This window comes from Monodelphis domestica, chromosome 5 (assembly GCF_027887165.1).
Source record: "Monodelphis domestica isolate mMonDom1 chromosome 5, mMonDom1.pri, whole genome shotgun sequence".
In the NCBI taxonomy this organism is placed as follows: Eukaryota; Metazoa; Chordata; class Mammalia; order Didelphimorphia; family Didelphidae; genus Monodelphis; species Monodelphis domestica.
The window spans coordinates 70,691,849-70,714,463 of record NC_077231.1 but is presented as its reverse complement, the minus strand read 5'-3'; positions in this window follow the sequence as shown (position 1 = coordinate 70,714,463).

The window sequence follows — 22,615 nt, the reverse complement described above, 5'->3', positions numbered from 1 at the left end:
AAATTACTTGGAAACATGAGCTTCCTTTCTGTTCCTCTCATAGAACAATCTATCTTTCACTTCTGTATTTTTTTACTGACCTTGACACATTTACCTCTATCTTCTGATTTTCTTTAGTACTCAATTCAAATCTCACCTTCTGCTGGAGGCTTTTTTCCCCAATCAGTTCCACCCCCTTTACATGCAAATGACTTCTAAAATTACCTCCCTTCCTACTAAGGTGATATGGGGGATAGAGTTCAGGGCCTGAAGTCAGAAACACCTGACTCCAAATACAGCCTCAGACATTTACTAATTGTGTGATCCTGGGCAAGTCACTTAACCCACTTTGCCTCCATTTCCTCATCTGTAAAATGAACTGAGGAAGGAAATGTCAAACCATTTCTTAAGAAATTTGCTGAGAAAACCCCAATGGGTTACCAAAAGTTGGACATGAGTGATAATTGATATATATATGTAATCCTTTGCTTGTTATGTTCCTCCATTAGACTGTGAGCTCTTTGAGAACAAGAACTTTGTTTTTCTTTTATCTGTGTCCCTAGCACCTAGGATAGTGCCAGCACATATTAAGCATTTAATATTGCTTGTTGGGGCTTTTGGGAGTGCAGCCAATATGGCAGAGTAGAGAAAGCATTCACCTGGGCTCTCCCAACAGTCTCTTCCAAACAACTTTAAAATATTTCCTCATATCAAATTCTTGAATGGTTGAGCCAATGAAAGATCAGAATGAGACATTCTTCCATCCTAAGACTACTGCCTGACCTGAAGCCCATGTGGATGAAAAACCAATGGTAGGGATAGAAGCAGCAGCAGCTTTAGGAGCACTAAAGCCAGCTATTGTAAGGGGACCAGGCAATGGGTCAAGAAGAGATGGTAAGAGAACCCTGTGCTAGCATGAGACAAAACCAGGCTGTTTGACAACTCCATTTCCTATACTCTCTTGTGAGGGGCATTTTTGTTCAAGAGGTATCAGAAGCCCTGGGAGGTTTAGTTTCAATGGATCAGAGACTCTGAAGAACAGTATCATTTCTAGTCCCAAGAAAGCAAGGACTCTAAAGAGAAGATTTGCTTACAATCCAAAGGATTAGGTGCCCTACTGGGAAAGGACCAGAGCTCAGACCAGGACAATAGTGACCACCCTTCTCTCCAGATCACACCAACATGTAAATACTGAAACCTTCCAACACCCCAGAACTAGCTCTGAGAAAGCAGAGGAAAAAAAAATAAACTTGGGTCAGTGTCTCTCTATACAGATCCTCCTCCATGGCTCAATTTTAAGATAAAGTTCAAAATCAAGAAATAGAGTGGGAAATGAACAAATAAAAAAAAGTAAAAAAAAGATCATGACCATAAAAAGCTACTGTGATATCAGGAAAGATTGAGACACAAAACCAGTGGAAGACAATGAAATCATAATAGCTGTTAGCAAAGGCATAAGGGAGAAATGTGAATTGGAAATAAGCCCAATGAGAATTTCTAGAAGAGCTAAAAATTTATTTTCAAAGTCAAATAAGAGTAGTAGAAGAAAAGTTAAGTAAATAAATAAAAGCAAAGGAAGAAAATTATGAAAATAATTAATATCTAGGTAAACGAGGCACCAAAATGAAGAAAATAATACCTTAAAGAAGAGAATTGACCAAATGGAAAAAGATGAATGAAAATTCACTGATTAGAATAACTTTTTTAAAAAGCAAAATAATTATTTGTTAATGATGATAATCATGATATGTGTATGTATACATATATATCAAAAAGTCTCCGTTTCTTTATGTAAAAAAAATTAGCTAATTAGACTATATGGTCTCTGATATTCCTTCTAAGATTATTCTAGGTTTCTGGATGGAATCTTGAGTCAATGGGAAGGAAATTTCCTTTTTGCTCTTTGGCACAAGTATTACAGGTTTATACCAAATGCATGTAATGTCAGACTGTGATAAATCTATGAAGACAAGGCTGATTAGGCCTTTTGGTCAATGAATAAATTTAACTCTTGGTTACTCAGTGGGGAAGAGCATAAAAAGAAATAAATTAGCTAACAAATTCTACATCACCCATTAATGCCAACTTTTTTACTTAGGACATCTTGGAGATTTTCTCTGCTGAGAAACTGTTGGACAGAAATAAGAGGGATAATCTACCAATCTGAGATATAATCATAATCTAGTAAATTGTGACATTGCCATGTATACTAAAGCTATACTACTATACATTTCTCAAATTTTCTTTTACTATTATTTTTCTCTTTCCAAGATATCTCTTTCCATACCACTTCAGCACCATTGAGATGGACAAACCTCAGGCATCAGAGTTTTTCAGAATTACACCACTTGCAAGATCTCAAACCTACAAATTTAATCCTTCCAACACAATTTCTTAACTCACTACTTGTTTCACTTGTTTCACATGCTAAACCTAATTAAAAATTCATCCTCAAAATAACCTTCCAGATCTTTGACACTTAAAAAAAATGTCCCCATCCCTCTCCCCTAGTCTCATTTCACTTGTCTCTCTAATCATTATATTTCCTATTTTAATGTTTCACTTCCTGATATCTCAGTCCCATTTCTTCTCTTCCCTCACTGACCTGACATTCCTTAACTTCTAATCCCCTACATTATTTTTCCAGTTTCTCCATTATATCTCCAAACTAGTGATGAAATCAAGATTCTCTTCTTTTCTTTTTCTTTTTTAATAACTGTACCTTCTTTTTTAGAATCAATACTATGTATGAGTAGTAAGGGCTAGACAAGGGGAGTTAAGTGACTTGCCCACAGTCACACAGCTATGAAGTGTTTACGGTCAAATATGAACCCAGGACCTCCCATATCTAAGTCCAATTCTCAATGTACTGACCCACCTAGTTGCCCACAGGATTATTTTCACATAGAATAAATAAAAGAAAAATAAATCCATCTCAGCTTAATAGCTGTTTTTTTTTTTAAACCCTTACCTTCCATCTTAGAATCAATACTGTGTATTGTTTCTAAGGCAAAAGAGTGGTAAGGTCTAGGCAATGGGGGTCAAGTGACTTGCCCAGGGTCACACAGCTAGGAAATGTCTGAAGTCAAATTTGAACCCAGGACCTCCTGTCTCTGAGCCTGGCTCTCAATTCACTGAGCCATCCAGCTGCTTCCCCCTATCATCTGCGTAATAGCTATTTGTCATTTTTTAGTTAAACTCTTATTAAATTGCTCTTATTCCTCATGTTGTCTTTTTCCAAAAATTTTCTTCCCTCTTTAATCTCCAAATAGTACTCCAACTAGCAGATAATGTGGCCTCCTAATTGAGTTTCTTCAATTCACCTATGCTATGGACATAAAGAGCAAAATGAGACTAAGATGACTTGTGACATTTGTTTATGTTCCTCTATTAGACTGTGAGCTCCTCGAGGACAAGGATTATGTTTTTGCACTTTTTAAAAAATTAATTTATTTAGTCCATTTAGAACTTTATTCCTTGGTTACAAGAATCACATTATTTCCTTCCTCCCCTCCTCCCACCCCTTCTCATAGTCGACACGCAATTCCACTGGATTTTACATGTGTCCTTGATCAGAACCCATATCCATGTTGTTGCTGTTTGCATTAGGATGTTAACTTAGATTCTACATCCCCAGCCATATCCCCTCGACCCATGTATTGAAGCAGTTGTTTTTCTTCTGTATTTCTGTTCCCACAGTGTTTCCTCTGCATGTGGATAATGTTTTTTCTCCTAGATTCCTCCAAACTGTTCATGATCACTGAATTGCCACTAATGGAGAAGTCCATTACATTTGATTGTATCACAGTGTATCTGTCTCTGTGTACAATGTTCTCCTGGTTCTGGTCCTCTTACTCTGCATCAATTCCCGGAGGTTGTTCTAGTTCCTATGGAATTCCTCCACTTTATTATTCCTTTGAGTACATTAGTATTCCATCACCAACATATACCACAATTTGTTCAGCCATTCCCCAATTGAAGGGCATCCCCTCATTTTCCAATTTTTGGCCACCACAAAGAGCGCAGCTATGAATATTCTTGTACAAGTCTTTTTGTCCATTATCTCTTTGGGGTACAAGCCCAGCAGTGCTATGGCTGGATCAAAGGGCAGACAGTCTTTTATCGCCCTTTGGGCATAGTTCCAAATTGCCCTCCAGAATGGTTGGATCAATTCACAACTCCACCAGCAATGAATTAATGTCCCCACTTTGCCACATCCCCTCCAGCACTCATTACTTTGCATAGCTGTTATGTTAGCCAATCTGCTAGGTGTGAGATGATACCTTATAGTTGTTTTTATTTGCATTTCTCTGATTATAAGAGATTTAGAGCACTTTTTCATGTGCTTATTAATAGTTTTGATTTCTTTGACTGAAAATTGCCTATTCATGTACCTTGCCCATTTATCAATTGGAGAATAGCTTGATTTTTTTTGTACAATTGGTTTAGCTCTTTGTAAATTTGAGTAATTAGATCTTTGTCAGAGGTTTTTATAATGAAGATTGTTTCCCAGTTTATTATTTCCCTTCTGATTTTGGTTACATTGGTTTTGTTTGTACAAAAACTTTTTAATTTGATGTAGTCAAAATTATTTATTTTACATTTTGTGACTTTCTAAGTCTTGCTTGGTGTTAAATTTAAATTTAAAATCACAAAAGGTAAAAGGTTTTTTTTTTTTCCTATGTAAAATCTTTATTAAATATTCCGGCTTTCAACAATGAAAACCTGGGCCTACACTTGATACATCACACTGCTCTGAGTATGAGTCCAGGAAGCAAACATATCACCAGAAGTCATCTGGTTCTTCAGAAGCAGATAAACTCTCAGCTTTATCATTAGATAACAGTGTTTCTTCTATTGATGCTTCTTCCAAAACTTCTTTTTTTGAGCTCTTATTAACTGATTCCTGTTCTTTATTCTGTTAGATAATTTTCATATATTTTTCTAAAGGGTTGACAATTTCATTGGTTTCCAATTCCTTTTCAACGATTTCTAAACCTTTAGTATCTTTTTCTACTTCATTTTTTAATGATTCTTCAAATAATATCATTTCTTCATTCAGTCTTTGTAGTTCTTTTTGTTCTCTTTCAAATACTTCCAATCTTTCTCTCTGTCGCTTTTCTTCTCTCTCTCCATTTCTCTTCCCATTTTCCTTCTTTGTTCTGTTTTTCTAAATCTAGCATTATTGGGTCTTGATGAAAAGTAGTTATTGTTGGCTCATTGTCTATGACATTGTTAGTGGGAACCTTATCTCCTGATTATTATAGAACATCTCTTTCAAGTTGCTTTGGAATAGTCCCACCATATTCTAAAGAAAACTGATTTTGAACATCTTTAATGTCTAATTTCTCTGCATCTGAATATCCACTTATATCTTGATCTGTGTGCTTCCCAGAATTACTTGAATTCTGTTCATGATTGCCTGGTAGGCAAGAAACTGAGATATTGGGAGCGGATAATGCAGAAAGGGGTTGACTTGTCTTCAGAACTGGTGATGGAATGTGTTACCTCCTAAATAGATCAGGCTACTAAGGCTTCTCCTTGCCTTATTTTACATTTCGTGACTTTCTAAGTCTTGCTTGGTGTTAAATTTAAATTTAAAATCACAAAAGGTAAAATCAATAATTTTGATTACATCAAATTAAAAAGGTTTTGTACAAACAAAATGAATGCACCCAAAATTAGAAGGGAAGCAACCAATTGGGAAACAATCTTCATTACAAAAACCTCTGACAAAGGTCTAATTACTCAAATTTACAAAGAGCTAAACCTATTGTACAAAAAAGCAAGCCATTCTCCAATTGATAAATGGGCAAGGGACATGAATAGGCAATTTTCAGTTAAAGGAATCAAAACTATTAATAAGTACTTGAAAAAAATGTTCTAAATCTCTTATAATCAGAGAGATGCAAATCAAAACAACTCTGAGGTATCACCTCATACCTAGAAGATTGTCTAATATGACATCAAAGGAAAGTAATAAATGTTGGAGGGGATGTGGCAAAGTCAAGACATTAATGCATTACTGGTGGAATTGTGAACTGATCCAACCATTCTGGAGGGCAATTTGGAACTATGCCCAAAGGGCACTAAAAGACTGTCTGTCCTTTGATCCAGCCATAGCACTGCTGGGTTTCTACCCCAAAGAGATCATAAGGAAAAAGACATGTAGAAAAATATTCATAGCCACGTTCTTTGTGGGTGGTAAAAAATTGGAAAAATGAGGGGATGCCTTTCAATTGGGAAATGGCTGAATAAATTGTGGTATCTGTTGGTGATGGAATACTATTATGCTCAAAGGAATAATAAACTAGAGGAATTCCACATGAACTGGAATGACCTCTAGGAATTGATGCAGAGCAAAAGGAGCAGAACCAGGAGAACATTGTACACAGAGACTAATGCACTGGGTTAATTCAAATGTAATGGACTTCTCTACTAGTAGTAATGCAATGATCCAGAACTATTTGGAGGGACATATGAGAAAGAATGTTATCCACATCCAGAGGAAGTACTGTGGGAAAAGAAACACAGAAGAAAAACAACCACTTGATCACATGGGTTGGTGGACCTATGACTGGGAAAGTCATAGATCACCCTAGTGCAAATATTAATAATAAGGAAATGGGTCTTGATTGATGGCATGTGTTAAATCCAATGGAATTGTGCGTTATATATGGGAGAGGTTGGAGGGAGGGGAAGGAAGGAACATGAGTCTTGTAACCATGGAAAATTATTCTAAATCATCTAATTAAATAAAATTAAAAAATATAATAATAATAAGATTCAATTCAAGCACCACCTTTAGCTGGGAGCCTTTCCTACTCTCTCCACTTCCCAGTGCTTGCTCTGCAGAATGCCTCATTTCTCCTTTGAGGGTTTTTGTATATACTAATTTATGTAATTACTGATCCCCCATTAGATATAAGCTTTGAGGTCAGGGATTGCTTTGCCTTTGTCTTTATCTCCTCCTCTTAGCACTGTGTCCAGCACATAATAAGTATCACAAATGCTTGTTGGTTAATTGATTAATGCACAGGTTTCATCATATTAATACTCTGCTCAAAAATCTTCATTAGTTTCTTGTTATTTTTTGAGTTAAATTCAAACTCCCCTTCCTGGAGCTTTGATAAGGCTTTTCACAATCTGGTGCTATCTTGCTTTTCAGGTTTATCTCTTGTTATTTCCTCTCCAGCTCTTTGCTCTAGGCAAATGAAATTACTCTATGAACCCTGTTTTGTCATTTCTTGGCATTGGTCAGTCCATTCAACTCTATAAACATTTATTAATTGGGCATCTATTATTTCCAGGGCATGGTAGATAAAGAGATCATCTCTGAACTAGGAAGAGCTGGGTTCATGTATGCTCTGTGTTCTGGACAGGTTTCCTAACTTCTCAATCTTCTAGGCAACTCTAAGGCTATAATTGTCAAAATGGTTCTGCCCTACTTTCCTGGGTCTAGGACATTGTACTGGGGAAAAACAGCAGAGCCCCTACCATCAAAGAATGCATACATTCTATTGTTCTATATCCTTAAAACTCATCCCCTCTTTCTTTGTATAATTCCTACCAAATCAAGTCCAAATCAAATGCCTCCTCCTCCAAGAAGTCTTTGATGAAACACACCCAGGTAATTGCCTTTTTCTTCCTTGGACTTTGCATGGAATTTTTATTTCACATTTCTTAATGTACTGTTCATATATTAGTGCTCTTATAGCTAAGTGTGCATGCATTTCCATTCCCTGCAAACTCTCATAAGAGTCTAAACTCCTCGAGAGCTGGAACTATATTTTGCCTTACTCTGTAATACACAATACACACTCTGTATACATACAGTCAAAATCGATAAATGCTTGCTAACTTGTCTTGATTATATTTTATCTGCGCTCCATATCACCTTGATAACAAGCACAATAAATACTACAGATACAAGTGCTTCATAAATAGTTGATGAAATGTATTGCCAGTAGTACCCAAAGGCAATCAATAAGAATTAGAGAATTTCAAGTTTGGAAGAGATCTCTGAGGTCAAGAGGTTCAAACCAAACCTGAGAAAGGATCTCCTCAAAAACCTAAGTTACCCAGTGAGGAAACAAGAGTTTTAGACAACCTGTAAACTGGATAATCAAGGTCTACCTAAAAAATCTAGAACTCAACTTTTTCATTATGCATTCCCATTCTTGACTTTGAGCTATTTATTTTACTCTTTCTCCTACAGTGTTTTAATTCCTTCCTTTTTTACCTTTACATTATTTTCACATTTCTTTTTGATAAGTCTTACTTACAAATTAGTATATGTTTATTTTCCCAGAAGAATATTGAACCATGCCAATGAGTCAAGTATATCTCACATCTGTATTTAGATACATGAAATAGTTCTCTCCCTTCTGTGATGTCTGTGGTTCTGAGACAGTTAGCTGTGTGGGCCAATAGCCAAAGCAGAAATTTGTTTAGTTGAACATCAGAAAATCACAGAGAAAATTCCATTTTAACTTCAACCTCCCATGCTTTTCTGTTGTTACTATTATTTATAGATCTGTTCCTGATATCATCTGCAGCTGAAGTGGATAAAAGTTGCCGGAAATGACTTGGAATATCTTTCAATATGAGAATTTTTTCTTCCCCCACTTTTTTTTTTGGCTTAATTCATTTGAAGAAGAAGGGAAAAAGAGATCCGATGAAATATTTCAAATGGAATTTGAGTGGGAAGCCGTGATCCAGCTTGACTAAGCAGCACATGGGAACTGATATATGATCAAGTGTGCCTGTTAGTCAAAACCTATCAGTTTCTTCTTTTAACCCACTCTCCAGCACTAGAGGCATCCAGGATTTACTTGGAATTGGGAAGACCAGAATTCAAATCCAGCCTCTAACATTTGCTAACTATATAACCTTGTGGAAAGTGTTTACCCTCGGATTATGCTTTAGGCAACTCCCCAAAATGAATGAGAGATCTGCATAATTAAAAAGCATCTTGAAATAACACCTCTTTCCTTTTCATGTAATTCATCACTTGGGTGTTTGTTGCTCTTGAAGACTTTAGAGAAAACAATGGTCAGATTACTGTTTTAGTAGCTGCCTTTTCAGGGTAAGAGACATAGTCAAAGCTTTCTAGGAGAAATAGTCTTCTTCATTGATTTGCCTTCTATGGGCATTTTCCTTGAGAGAATAGTTCAAGTAATAAACAGCCACAACTGGGGGGCTATAATCAAGGGAGAAAAAAGAGTCAATAACTCCAAATGTCTACATCTGGGTGACCAGAAGGATAATAATAATACCCTCAGTAGAAATAAGGAAGTTTGGGGAAGGGGTGGGTTTTATAGAGAATAGAATGAACACTGTTGTGGTTTTGAGAGCGTAAAGTTTATGAGAGAGCCAAATAGAGACATTCCTGTAGTTGGTAATGTAGAACTGAAGTTCAAGAGAATGACTCAGCCTGGATATACAGGTATGAGGGTAGTGTTCATTGATTAATTGAATAAAGCAACCCCACCTCACTTAAAGTAAGTGACACTAGGGCAAAAAAATCTACCTCCAATGTATATTCCAATTTTATTCAGGCATAGACTTTAGATGAAAAAAGGAAGTCAGCTGAAACTTGAGTGAAGTTGTAATACTACCACTAATGCTACCAATGTTACTACTACCATCACTAACAGTACCACTAACATTTCTACCATTATGAGTACAACCAGAATTATCATTACTACATCTTTGGCCACTAAAACAACTACTACCACTATGACTCCTACTAACACTACTACAACAATGACCACTACAAAGACTTCTATGACCTCTACTACCACTACAACCACTGCTATGCTCACTACACCCACTATTATTACTACAACTTCTATGACCGCTATTATTACCACTATGACCACTACGACCACTATAGCCACTACTATCATTACTATGACCACTATAACCATGACTATGACCACTACAACAACTACTACCACTACAATTACTATGACCATTACAACCATTACTATCACTACTATGACCATTTCTATAACCACTACTACCACTACCATGACTATTATCACTACTATCACAACTATGCCCACTACACCCACTATGCCCATTATGCCCACTATGCCTACTATGACCACTACTATGACCACTACGAACACTATTTCACCTAATACCACTACTACCATTATTACTACCATGACTGCTATGGCCACCACTGCAACTACAATCACTATGACCACTACTACCACTGAAACCCTTACTACCACTCTGACCTGCACCTATAGGACCTTAAGAGTAGAACCTCTAGACTTCCACCCTCTGTCCTTTGTCATTTCCCTCTGTTGCCCAATATTGGATGATGTCTGTCTTCCCACAGGCACATTGCTTTGTGACTACTGACTGACAAGGTAGGGGGGCAGTTCAGGCAGCTTGTTGCACTGTGCCCCTGGACCAGCTGACATTTTACTTTATGACCATGAGTTAATAAGGTGTATGTATGTGGGGGTGGGTAGGGATAATTCTGCCAGACTGACACCACCAATGATAATTTGTATTTTGTGCTGTGTCATCAGGACTGTCTGAGACTTGAGGGTTACAAAACTTGTATTCAGGAGCACAGATGGGTCTCAAACCATGAGGAAAGTCTGGGATCCTATTAAAGGGGTCAGGTCCTATTACACATAGTTATTGGCTTGGATCTCTGCCTCAATTGCTTTATTGTAGATTGGATAAATTTCTGACACTACCCCTAGAAGTCAAGGGGATATATAATGTTGCTCCAGGATTTATGAGATTCAGAGCTAGAATGAAGAATCCTGAGTTTATAAAAGTAGGCAAGTGATCCAGTGAGTAAAGCAAAGAACCTAGAGTTAAGAAGATGTGAGTTCATATATGACTTCAGACAGTTAACTATTTGACCCTAGGCAAAACTTTTCACCTCTGCCTGACTTAGTTTCTTCATCTCTAAAATAGGGATTATAAAGTGCCTGCCTCCCAGCATGAGAACAAAATGGGAAATCATAAAGCATTTCTTAAATCTTAAACTACATCAAGACTAGTTATTATTATTATTAGTTTAGATATTTGGCCTCTATATAGTTATGATTATTGAATCTATGGGAATTGATAAGATCACCAGGTGGAAGTATATATAGAAAGAAGAGGACAAAGGATAGAGCCTTGAGGTTATATGTAGTGGATGGCAATCTGATGATGTTGCTGTAAATTATGAAGACTTTAAAAAATATTCCCACTTTTGCATTCCTGTGGTTTTTAAATTAATATTTATATTTAAAATCAATTTATTTAGTGACTTCTTATGCTAGGTGCCGAGGATCCTGGACAAGTTATCTTTTTATTTAACATTATTTTATTTGGTCATTTCTGAGCATTATTCATTGGAGACAAAGATCATTCTCTCCCCCCCCACCACCTATCCCATGGCCGACACCCAATTCCACTGTGAATCATAAGTATTCTTGATTTGAACCCATTTCCATGTTGTTGGTGTTTGCACCAGAGTGTTCATTTAGAGTCTCTCCTCAGTCATATCCCCTCCACCCCTGTAGTCTAGCAGTTGGTTTTCCTCAGTGTTTTTATTTCCACAGTTTGTCCTCTGCTTGTTGATAGTGTTTTTTTCTCTTAGATCCCTGCAGATTGTTCAGGGACATTGCATTGCCACTAATGGAGAAGTCCATTACGTTCAGATTGTACCACAATGTATCAGTCTCTGTGTACAATGTTTTCCTGGCTCTGCTCCTCTCACTCTGCATCACTTCCTGGAGGTTGTTCCAGTCTCCATGGAATTCCTCCACTTTATTATTCCTTTGAGCACAATAGTTTTCCATCACCAACATATACCACAATTTGTTCAGCCATTCCCCACTTGATGGGCATCCCTTCATTTTCCAATTTTTGGCCACCACAAAGAGCGCAGCTATGAATATTCTTATACAAGTCTCTTTTTCCTTATTATCTCTTTGGGGTACAAGCCCAGCAGTGCTATGGCTGGATCAAAGGGCAGACAGTATTTTATCACCCTTTGGGCATAGTTCCAAATTGCTCTCCAGAATGGTTGGATCAGTTCACAACCCCACCAGCAGTGAATTAGTGTCCCTTCTTTGCCGCATCCCCTCCAGCATCCATTACTTTCCTTTGCTGTCATGTTAGCCAATCTGCTATGTGTGAGGTGATATCTCAGAGTTGTTTTAATTTGCATCTTTCTGATTATAAGAGATTGAGAACACTTTTTCATGGGCTTATTAATAGTTTTGATTTCTTAATCTGAAAGCTGCCTATTCCTGTCTCTTACTCATTTATCAATTGGAGAATGGCTTGATTTTTTGTACAAATGATTTAGCTCTTTGTAAATTTGAGTAATTAAACCTTTGTCTGAGGTTTTTATGAGGATTGTTTCCCAATTTGTTGCTTTCCTTCTGATTTTGGTTACATTGGCTTTGTTTGTACAAAAGCTTTTTAATTTGATGTAGTCCAAATGATTTATTTTGCATTTTGTGACTCTTTCTAAGTCTTGATTGGTTTTAAAATATTTCCCTTCCCACAAGTCTGACATGTATACTATTCTGTGTTTACCCAATTTACTTATGGTTTCCTTTTTTATGTTCAAGTCATTCACCCATTTTGAATTTATCTTGGTGTAGGGTGTGAGGTGTTGATCTAAACCTAATCTTTCCCACACTGTCCTCCAATTTTCCCAGCAGTTTTTAGGAAATAGTGGATTTTTGTCCCAAAAGCTGGGATCTTTGGGTTTGTCATATACTGTCTTGTTGAGGTCACTTACCTCGAGTCTATTCCATTGATCCTCCTTTCTGTCTCTTAGCCAGTACCAAATTGTTTTGATGACCGCTGCTTTATAATATAGTCTGAGATCTGGGACTGTAAGGCCCCCTTCCTTTGTATTTTTTTTTCATTATTTCCCTGGATATCCTTGATCCTTTGTTCTTCCAAATGAACTTTGTTATGGATTTTTCTAAATCAGTAAAAAAAAAAATTGGAAGTTCAATGGGTATGGCACTAAGTAAATAAATAAGTTTGGGTAGGATGGTCATTTTTATTATATTGGCTCGTCCTATCCATGAGCAGTTAATGTTTTTCCAAATGTTCAAGTCTAGTTTTAGTTGTGTGGAAAGTGTTTTGTAGTTGTGTTCATATAGTTCCTGTGTTTGTCTCAGGAGATAGATTCCTAAGTATTTTATATTGTCTAAGGTGATTTTGAATGGGATTTCTCTTTCTAATTCTTGCTGCTGAGCTGTGTTGGAAATATATAGAAATGCTGATGACTTATGTGGGTTTATTTTGTATCCTGCAACTTTGCTAAAGTTGTTGATTATTTCGATTAGCTTTTTGCTTGAATCTCTAGGATTCTTTAAGTAGACCATCATGTCATTCACAAAGAGTGATAACTTGGTCTCCTCCTTGCTGGACAAGTTATCTTAAGAATGAGCTCCTCCAGAAGGACTATATTGACTACTTCCTTTGCAGTAACCTAGTAAAATAAACCATAAACACCGTTAGTTGGTGCCCAATAAGAACTAATATATTTCTAAACAAATAAAAAAATGAAAAGTAAGCATTTCTCTTATAAAATACTGTTAGAAAAAATGTACTTACTCTTAATAATTCCATCTAAAATTTAATCTAACTGAAAGTCAAAAAGAATGGGTAGATTTAGTAGCAAAATAACTTTTTTGCCATGCTGACAAGTAGTTTCTACACTATTTTTACTTTGCTCTATCTTGCTTCCTATTCCCAACACAAAACATAATGAATTACTGTGGATTTTCCCCACTTTTAAAAACATTCACCTGGCTCAGAAAAGTAGAATGCTGGAGAGTATTTCTTCTCTGTTCTCCTTTATTATATTACCTTTTCTTCTTCCCCCCAACCATTAAATAAAAATGAAGGAAAGCTGAAGAGGGCTATACTGAAACATTCACCACATGAAGCAAAAGTCTTGGAAGCGATTGCTTTTTAAACAGAGAGATGAATCAGTGGGAATTGAATGCCTTCTACTAACGTCCCATTGAAACATCTCTCCTGCCTAGAGCCTCAGAGAGCTGCAGAGCCACACGCTGTAGACGTTAAGCCTTTGGGATCTGTGAGTAAGATATTTTGATCTTGCTAAATGAGCTCAAATGAGAGTAGGCAAAAAAGTGATTGATGCTAGTTTATACTTAGTGATTAAGGTTCTTAGGATGTACTTGGGTTTTTCTATTTCTTTAAATCTTTCTCTAAATCATGTGTTGTTTTATTGAAATGGGAGCATAAACTAACTAAGCATTATAGGGAACATAAAAAGAGTTTACTACTTTATTGAAAGCATAACAGTGACTGGATTGTATGCTGCTTCTGCTTCTCTCAGTTATTCAGGCTTAAGAACCACTTCCTGCCAGGCTTACACAGTTATTAACAAGACTCCAGTATTGATGAGTACTGCCAGAGCTCTGCATGTTTTTCCTAAGAAGATATGGCTATCTTCTTGAGGAATGATCTGGCATTTCTTAAGGAACCCTAGCTCTGAAGTCAAAAGATTTGAGTCCAAATCCCACCTCAAATGGCTACAACCTGTGTGACCTTGGGCAAGTTACTTAACTTCTCTTGGTCTCAGTTTAGTCATTTATAAATTGGGCTGGATGTGGACTATGTGGTCCTTGAGATCCCTTATACTTCCAGACTTACAGTATGCACTGAAGTTCACTGAATCACCTTGAACTAAAATCGAATTGAATCGAATCTCAGACTTCTTTTTAATCCTTGTACCAGCTCTGAGAAAGGTTAGGGAGACTTCTATGGTAGTTTTATTGTTCCAAAACTATTCTCTAACACAAAAATCCATCATTTTTGGCCACCACTCTTCTTTTGGTGTTATTAGGTTTGGAAATAAGGTGGTGCAACGTAGTAGATAGAGCTCTGTGCCTGAACAACAAAATATATCACCAATGAAAACGTGTATTCAAGAAGTGGCTTGAAATACATCATCTAAGAAATTCACAGCCTGAAAAGGAAATGGAAAATGAAGGATAAGACATGGACAGCCTAAGTGAAACTCCTGAAATGTTAAAAGACCAGGAGGAAGTCTTTCACCCACCCCACTGGAAATAACATATCTGTAGGATTTATGAGAGGTTATGAACAAAAATCTTACAAGGTAAGAAGCCAAAGATGGGCTGCTACCTACACTATTGGATGTATCCATATTGATGAGTTTACAGACCCATGAACTCAGGTATTATTATTATTATTATTATTATTATTATTAGCAGTAGCAATACCACTTTAACATTTAACAAAATTTTTCATTTTGCAAAGTACCTCCATACATATTATCTCATTTGAACCTCACAAGAACTTTTGTGGAAAAGATATTTCATCCTCATATGTCAGTCCTGGGAAATAAGATTAAGGTAGGGTAAAGAACTTGCCAAAGATCATTGACTAGCAAATAACAGAGATTAGATTGTTCCTCAAAAAGTCCTATGTCCTTTTGCCACTGTATTTGTAGCCATAACTAGGGTGGGGCAACAGTGTCTTTGCCCAATTGTGCTGAAATTTAGAAGGTGCTGAAATGACTTTTACATATCTTTACCAGACTATACCATTGAATTAGTTATTCAAACATTTAAATCAAATTATGATCTCATCTATGGAAAAGCTTCCTTCTTTTATCCTCTACTGGGAGAGAGAACAGATCCCAAATGGTCCATGTCTGCCCATTCCTTATGGTCCTTGTGCATGTCCTCTCATATCTGCCATGGATGTTGGGGTAGGGGTCCATCCAACATGCTAAAAGGCTTCTTACTTTCTTCTAACATTATGTGGCTACCCTTGAAGTATTCTAATTGTCTGCTTGTTCTTGTCCTTTCTAGGTGATCAGACCATTGTCTCTTCTTGTCTACTTTTGGATCCAATCAGCAAAAGTAATCAGTTAAGAAAATCATTTTATCAGTTAAAAATGGATACACTCTATTCCAGGGGTCAGGATTCCATGTTTTCTATGTCACCTACCCAAACTGAATTTGTCAAAATCGAATGCTGCAAAATTATACAGAATAAGCTTGACACCCCACCCCCAACACCTACACACACACACACACACACACACACACACACACACACACACACACACACAGTTCTGAGAAGACAATTTACCTTGCTCCTTTGTAGATGTAGGGGTCCTTAAGTATGAAATATTACATATATATAACGTCAGGGTTTTTTCAGAAGTTCATTGGTTTTTAAAGAATTTATTTTCTCTTTTAAAATCTTCATTAAATAGGGTGGTTCTCTTGGAGGAAGGAAGGAGATGTACATAGGAGAAATTTAAGCAATATAACAATAAAACATCAATAAAAATCTGTCTTAAAATAATAAGTTAAGCTGCCACATAATTGCTTTAGGCTACAGTTTCTTTCTGTATAAACTGAAAAGAGTTGAAATAATTAGATCAAAGCTACTTAACCTGGAATGTAAGACCTGGTTTTTAAAAAATATTTTGATCCCTATATTTCAGTATATTTCTAATCCTATGTATTTTTTACTATGCATTTAAAATAATCTTCTATGTAGGGGTTCATAAGCTTTTTTGCTTTGAGATTTTGTAAGTCCTTACTTTGTTCTTTGAAGTTATGCAGGGGGTATTTAATAGAAGGGGAGAAAGTACAAAGAAGTAGATCTTAAGGCAGAACAATTGAGGGATTCCTCTACAACTTTTGGACTTTATAGTTCACATTAATGAATGCCTTTTTGCCCCAGTTCCTCCTTCCCACCCATCAATCTGTCCCATTCTCAGTACCAATTTCTTCATTTTTCAGTCCTGCACAATCCTAGTTCTTTGCCTGAGCAGATTGTACTTTTAGAACAATCATCATTTTCATCACCTGTCTGCTCCTGGATGTTTCTGAACAACTTCTTAGACTTTGCAAATGCCACCTGGATCATTGTCGTCTCTGACAGGGAAGTTATTAGGGAAGTTTGGAGGGTAGTACTGAAGTACTATGGCAATAGCTTCCTAATTTGTCTCCCTGTCTCCCTGTACTGGCCAGAACTGGAAGAGTATCAGAAAACCCAGATTCCGATCTTAGTTCTGACACAGAGGCATCTATTTCATGCTAAGTGCTTAATAAATGATCTATCTATCTAACTATGCATCTATCTGTATCAACCTACCTATGCACATATCCATTTATGCCTCTGTCTATCTACGAGCTGTGTGACTATGGACAAGTCATTTAAACACTATGAACCTGTTTCCTTATTTATAGAATGGAGATTCTATTGCTTTATATACTACTTGTCTCATAGGGCTATTCTGAAAAGCCTTTTGAAAATTGCAGATAATGATGCCCTACCTTATTGATTCCATTGGCTCTCTTGGGTTTATTGTCTTAGTCCTAATCTCTCTCCTCAGCTCTAATCCCACATCACCAATTGCCTAGTAGATGTCCTAGAAAGTACTCCTGAAGACATTTCAAATGTTAGATATACAAAACTGAACTCATTATCTTTCCCCCAAACTTATCCAATGTTTGAAGTTCCCTTTCTGTCAGGGACCTCGATCTCTCCAGGGGCTCAAGGTAGCAACTTCTATATTATGAACCTGGGGGCCTGGAGATCAAGAATTTACCCCTCATTGTCATCCACCCAATATATCCATTCAGTTGCCAAACTTGCTGTTTCCACTTTCACAGCATGTCTTGCATTGGTCTCCTTTTTTCTGCTCATACAGCCACATCTACCTTCAGGCTCTCAACACTTCTCTTTTGGACAATGGCAATAGCTTCCTAATTTGTCTCCCTGACTCCCTGATGGCCTATATTCCATGATAGCTAGAGTGCTGTCCGCGTTCCCTAGGCAAGGATATATTTAACATAAGTTTGTCCTTAGAGATAACATTGGGTTTTTTGGCCATCTTTGAATCAGCACTATAAATTTCATAGAGCCTTGTTGTTTCTGGATTTGTGAATGCCATTCAAGCCTTATTGCACACAACTGCCCAAATAATTTTTCTTAATGTACAGGTCTAACTGTTTGAGGTCCCTGCTCAAAAATCCCCAGGGCTCCCTATGATCTACAATAGAAAGTATAAACTCCTCAGCCTGGGATTTAAAACCCTTCATAATGCGGCTCCAGCCGAACCTTCCAAACATATTTCACATTATTTCATTCCATGCATTCAAAGGCCAGCTAAACTGGACTATTTGTTGTCCCTATTTCCAGCATTCCATCTTGGAGTGTCTTTGTACTACCTGTCATCTCCCATGCCTAGAATGCACTCCTCATCTTGGTCTCTTGGAATTTTCCTTTAATGTCGAACTCCAGAGCCTCTGTCTTCCTGAAACATTCCTTGATTCCCCCGAGTCTTAGAGTATTCTTGTGGCACTGACTCAGCAGTCAACTCAAATCTGAGCCTCACTTCTCTAATCTTTAAAATGACGTGGTTGGATTAGATGTCCTCTAAGGCCCCTTAGCATTCTAAAGCTAGGATTCTATGAACTTCAAATGATCCTTTATTTTGTGGCAAAAACTTATTAACTGAGACATCAAAAATAAAACAGTCTCCAAGTCAAAAAGAAATTGGTTTATTGAGAGAGGGTCAGTCAAAACCTCTTATATAGCTACTCATACAGAGGTGACGTTGGTAATAAAGTGGGTATCCAACTGAAGTAAATTGTCTAGTGTCTTGGTCTTGCATCTTGGTCATTCTATCTTGGTCCCTACAATTGCCAGTCATGCATGCCATTGATGTAACCTCAACCCTTAGCATGAATGTACTGCATACTGGGTAGATTCAGCAGAAGTCAGCATAAATATAAACTGTTCTGAATAGTCATGATACAGAAACCTGTGGATTAAACCTATGTCTCTCTGTCCCAGTGTCATACCAGAGCAGATGAGAAGGATGTACAGCTTAGCCAGCTAGCATGGCGGGGGCAGGGGAGCATTATCAGTGCAAAATAGCTGTAGAGTATTACAGAATTATAGAGCATATAAAATATGATATCACAGTTGTGAGGGGTATAGGATTTCACATTCACATTCTACTCGTCCACTTGCTGAATAGTATATGTTGAATGAGTAGTAATATCTCTAGGACCTAGCAAAAGAGACTGGCATAGATGTTTGCCTAATTGGACTGAATTTGGAATGTCCAAATTGGATTTGTCCTGGCTATTTTTGGACACACACATTTTGTATACCACGGAGGTGTCCCTGGGGAGCCTTTAGGGCATGTCTAGATTTCCTAATCAACCCATAAATATTTATTAAGTTCTTACAGGTGTTCAAGGAGAACTAGCACTTTGGGAATGAGGGCTTCCTGAGCCTTCAAGGCTGTTCATTCACCTTTGGTGTCCACCTTTTACCTAACTCTTACCTGTGGTTCCAAGAAACTGTAGCATGTATGTCAGCCACAGATCATCTTGGCAGCTGAACTAAATCAGACTGAGGGAAACTGACAGGCCTTAAACCTGTTGGAGAGTTAGAGGGAGGTTCTACCCCAAGCATGTGAAGATTTCCCCTTGCAGAATGGGTAGATGAAAACAATTTATTCCAATGGGCATGAAGAGGGCAGAAGTAAGCACTCTGATGTGCTTAGAGCTTGGCCAGTCACAGAAGATGTTGGAGTCACCCACTACATCCTAGGCACATCACTAGATGTCCTGGATTTTGTCTTGCCACTGGACTTTGATATCTCTAAAAGAGAGTGAGGCAGACAACTTTATGCTGCTCTGTCTCACTTAAATCCAATTTGTGTGAAAGCCAAGATCTATTCTCATAATGGCATTAATTCTCTTCTAAGTGAAGAGCAGAACAACTATGTTCCAGATTCCAAGGTAAGTGTTGGGCCTATCAAGAAAGGCATAAGTCAGTACCTGACCTCAAGGATCTCACAATCTAATGGCCATGGAGGCCTCTTTGTCCCCTACCATGTGAATGCAGAGAGTCTCCTTTGACTGGTTGCCTTTATCTTTAAAACTAGAGTGACCGAGCTGTTCATTCTCTTTTCTGCTGGGTTCTTTCTAGCCATTCTTATCTGCTGGATCCAGTATGAACATCCCAGCATGGGCAGCATGAACTGAATTGAGGAAAGGGGAAGATCCTTCCTCCTCTTTTCCCCTTTCTTTTATCCTGATGCTGAGAAGTGGTACTGGGGAGTTTGTTTCTTTTCTGTGTGTCCTGGAGTTTGAGCTAGGACAATCTTGGAACCAGGATGCCTATGACTAAAGCCCCAGGGTGCTTTTGGTCTTGAAAACTAGGACTATGTTCTATAGAACTAAGCCAATTTGTGAACTTAATTCCTTAATCCTTCCCAGAGGCTGAGGTGGTACAAGGGGGAAAATGATTATGACTCTCACATATTAGGAGATAATGTTTGTATAGTTGTAATTATAAGTTTTCAAATAAATATTTCTACGTAAAAGTTAATCTGACTATTAGTGGTGAAATGGTAAAATCTAATACACTTGGATTCACATGATAGGGGCTAAATAGACTCTGTTATACATGTAAAGTCATTTGATCTATCTCTAAGATCATTGAGATAAATAGTAGATCTGGGGATTTGAACTCAAGCTTTCTGATTCTGAATCTACACTTTTTTTTTCTAGTACATTATGGTACATCCTAATTATTTTCCCAGTGTGCAGTATTCTGAATAACTACAATCACATCAAAATGGAAGATTCTGCATTCCAAATCTATAGATAACTTTGGACATTCCCACAGAAATTGGCCTTGATTCTTTAAGACAAAATGTAAATAATGATGTGTGCGTGACAGTACACTGCTAGAAAGCTAAGGACAGTCCCAGCTGCATAGAATAATCCTAAATTTGTCTTTCTGGAGAAATCCTCTTGTTCTAAATTGATATATTTTTGTAAAGTACGTACCAATTCCTATTCCCAAGTGCCTCTTTATTTTTAACTTTCTAACACTGGTGAGCTTGTGGCAACATTTCTCCATAGTGTTACTATAAATTTGACAACAGTGATCTAAACCCTTCTCTGAGAGTCTGATACATTTATCCAGGAAATGAAAGATTTTGCTTCAGAGATGACAAAATAGGAACCTTCATCTCACATCACAGGAACACAAAATCTCAGCTTGGGAAAATTAGAGAGTTCTTATGGTTGAACCCATATGTGAAAACATCAAACACTGGCCAGAAGGAGATCTCTCCAGCCTTTGCCTGAAGGACCTCCAATGAAGGAGAAACTATGACCTTCTGAGGGTCTGTTTCCACTTTTGGGAAACATTGCTTATTAGGAAGTTTTTCTTTATAGCAAACCTCTTTTTGCCTTGGGATGGGGATTAGATAGTACAGTGGACAGAGCACAGGGCTTAGAAACAGGAAGCAGGACTCAACTTTCTGAGTTCAAATCTAGTCTCAGAACTTTCTGGATGTGTGGCTGTGGGCAAGTCATCTACCCCTGATTGTCTCAGTTTCCATACCTATAAAATGAACTGGAGAAGGAAATGGCCATCCACTCCAATATCTCTGCCAAGAAAATTCCAAAATGGGGCCACAAAGAGTCAGATTTGTCCAAAATGACTCAACATCATATTTGCTTTACTGCTATCTGCTGGGGTCAAGCCTGGATCTGTCCTTTTCCCCATGTGCTAGACATTCAATATAGCTGTCAAGTATATCCTTCCCCCCAAGTCAAGTCATCTAGCATTTATTACATTCTTGCTATCTGCTAGTTACTGTGCTAAGGATACAAAGAAAACAGCCTTTGCCCTCAAGGAGCTCACATTTTAATGTGAGAGGGAGCAATCTTAGAGGAAAGGCAGGAGAAATATGTCCTCTTCCTTTAGCCAATCCTCATATGGCATGAACTCAAGATGCTTTGTCATTTTAATTGTCTTAAACTGGAAATACTCCAGATCAGTAATGCCCTTCCTGGATTGAGGCACCTACCATTGAACAGAATACTTGGGCTGCAGGCTGCCTGTCCAGGAAAATATGTAGCAGAATGATCAACTCTTTAGTCTACGTAAGACATTCTCAGATCATACTGTTGACTTTTATTGAGCCTGAAGTTCACAATGGCTTCCAGGACTTTTTCAGATCAACTGTGAAGCTATGTGAGGGCAGTTAGATTACTCAGTGGATAGATCTGAGCCTATATTCAGAAGCTCAGATTTGACATTCAGATACTTACTAGTTGTGTGAACAACTAGTGAGCAAGTCACTTAACTCTTGCCTAAAACTAGAGAATGAAATGGCAAATCATTTCAGTATCCCCCCCCTCCCAGCCCTTACTTTCTGTCTTCATATCAATTCTAAGACAACAGAGTGGCAAGAGATAGACAAGTGGGATTAAGTGACTTGCTCAGGGTCACACCACTGGGAGGAGTCTGAGTCTAGATTTGAACCCAGGACCTCCTGACTCCAGACCTGGTTCCCCAGGCCTCCACTCTAGCATCTTGCAAAGAAAACTTCATGAACATTTGACTCACAGAGTCACAAAGAGCTCGGCATGACTGAATGACTGAGCAGCAAATAGTTTATGACCATCTTGAACTTTTTAGCCATGGGACCTCATCTATCTTTTCTCCAAATCACTTCAAATGATCTCTCCAAATGCATAGGGAATGTGTCACATTAGGTCCAATTCTCCTCTCCACTGTCACAAAT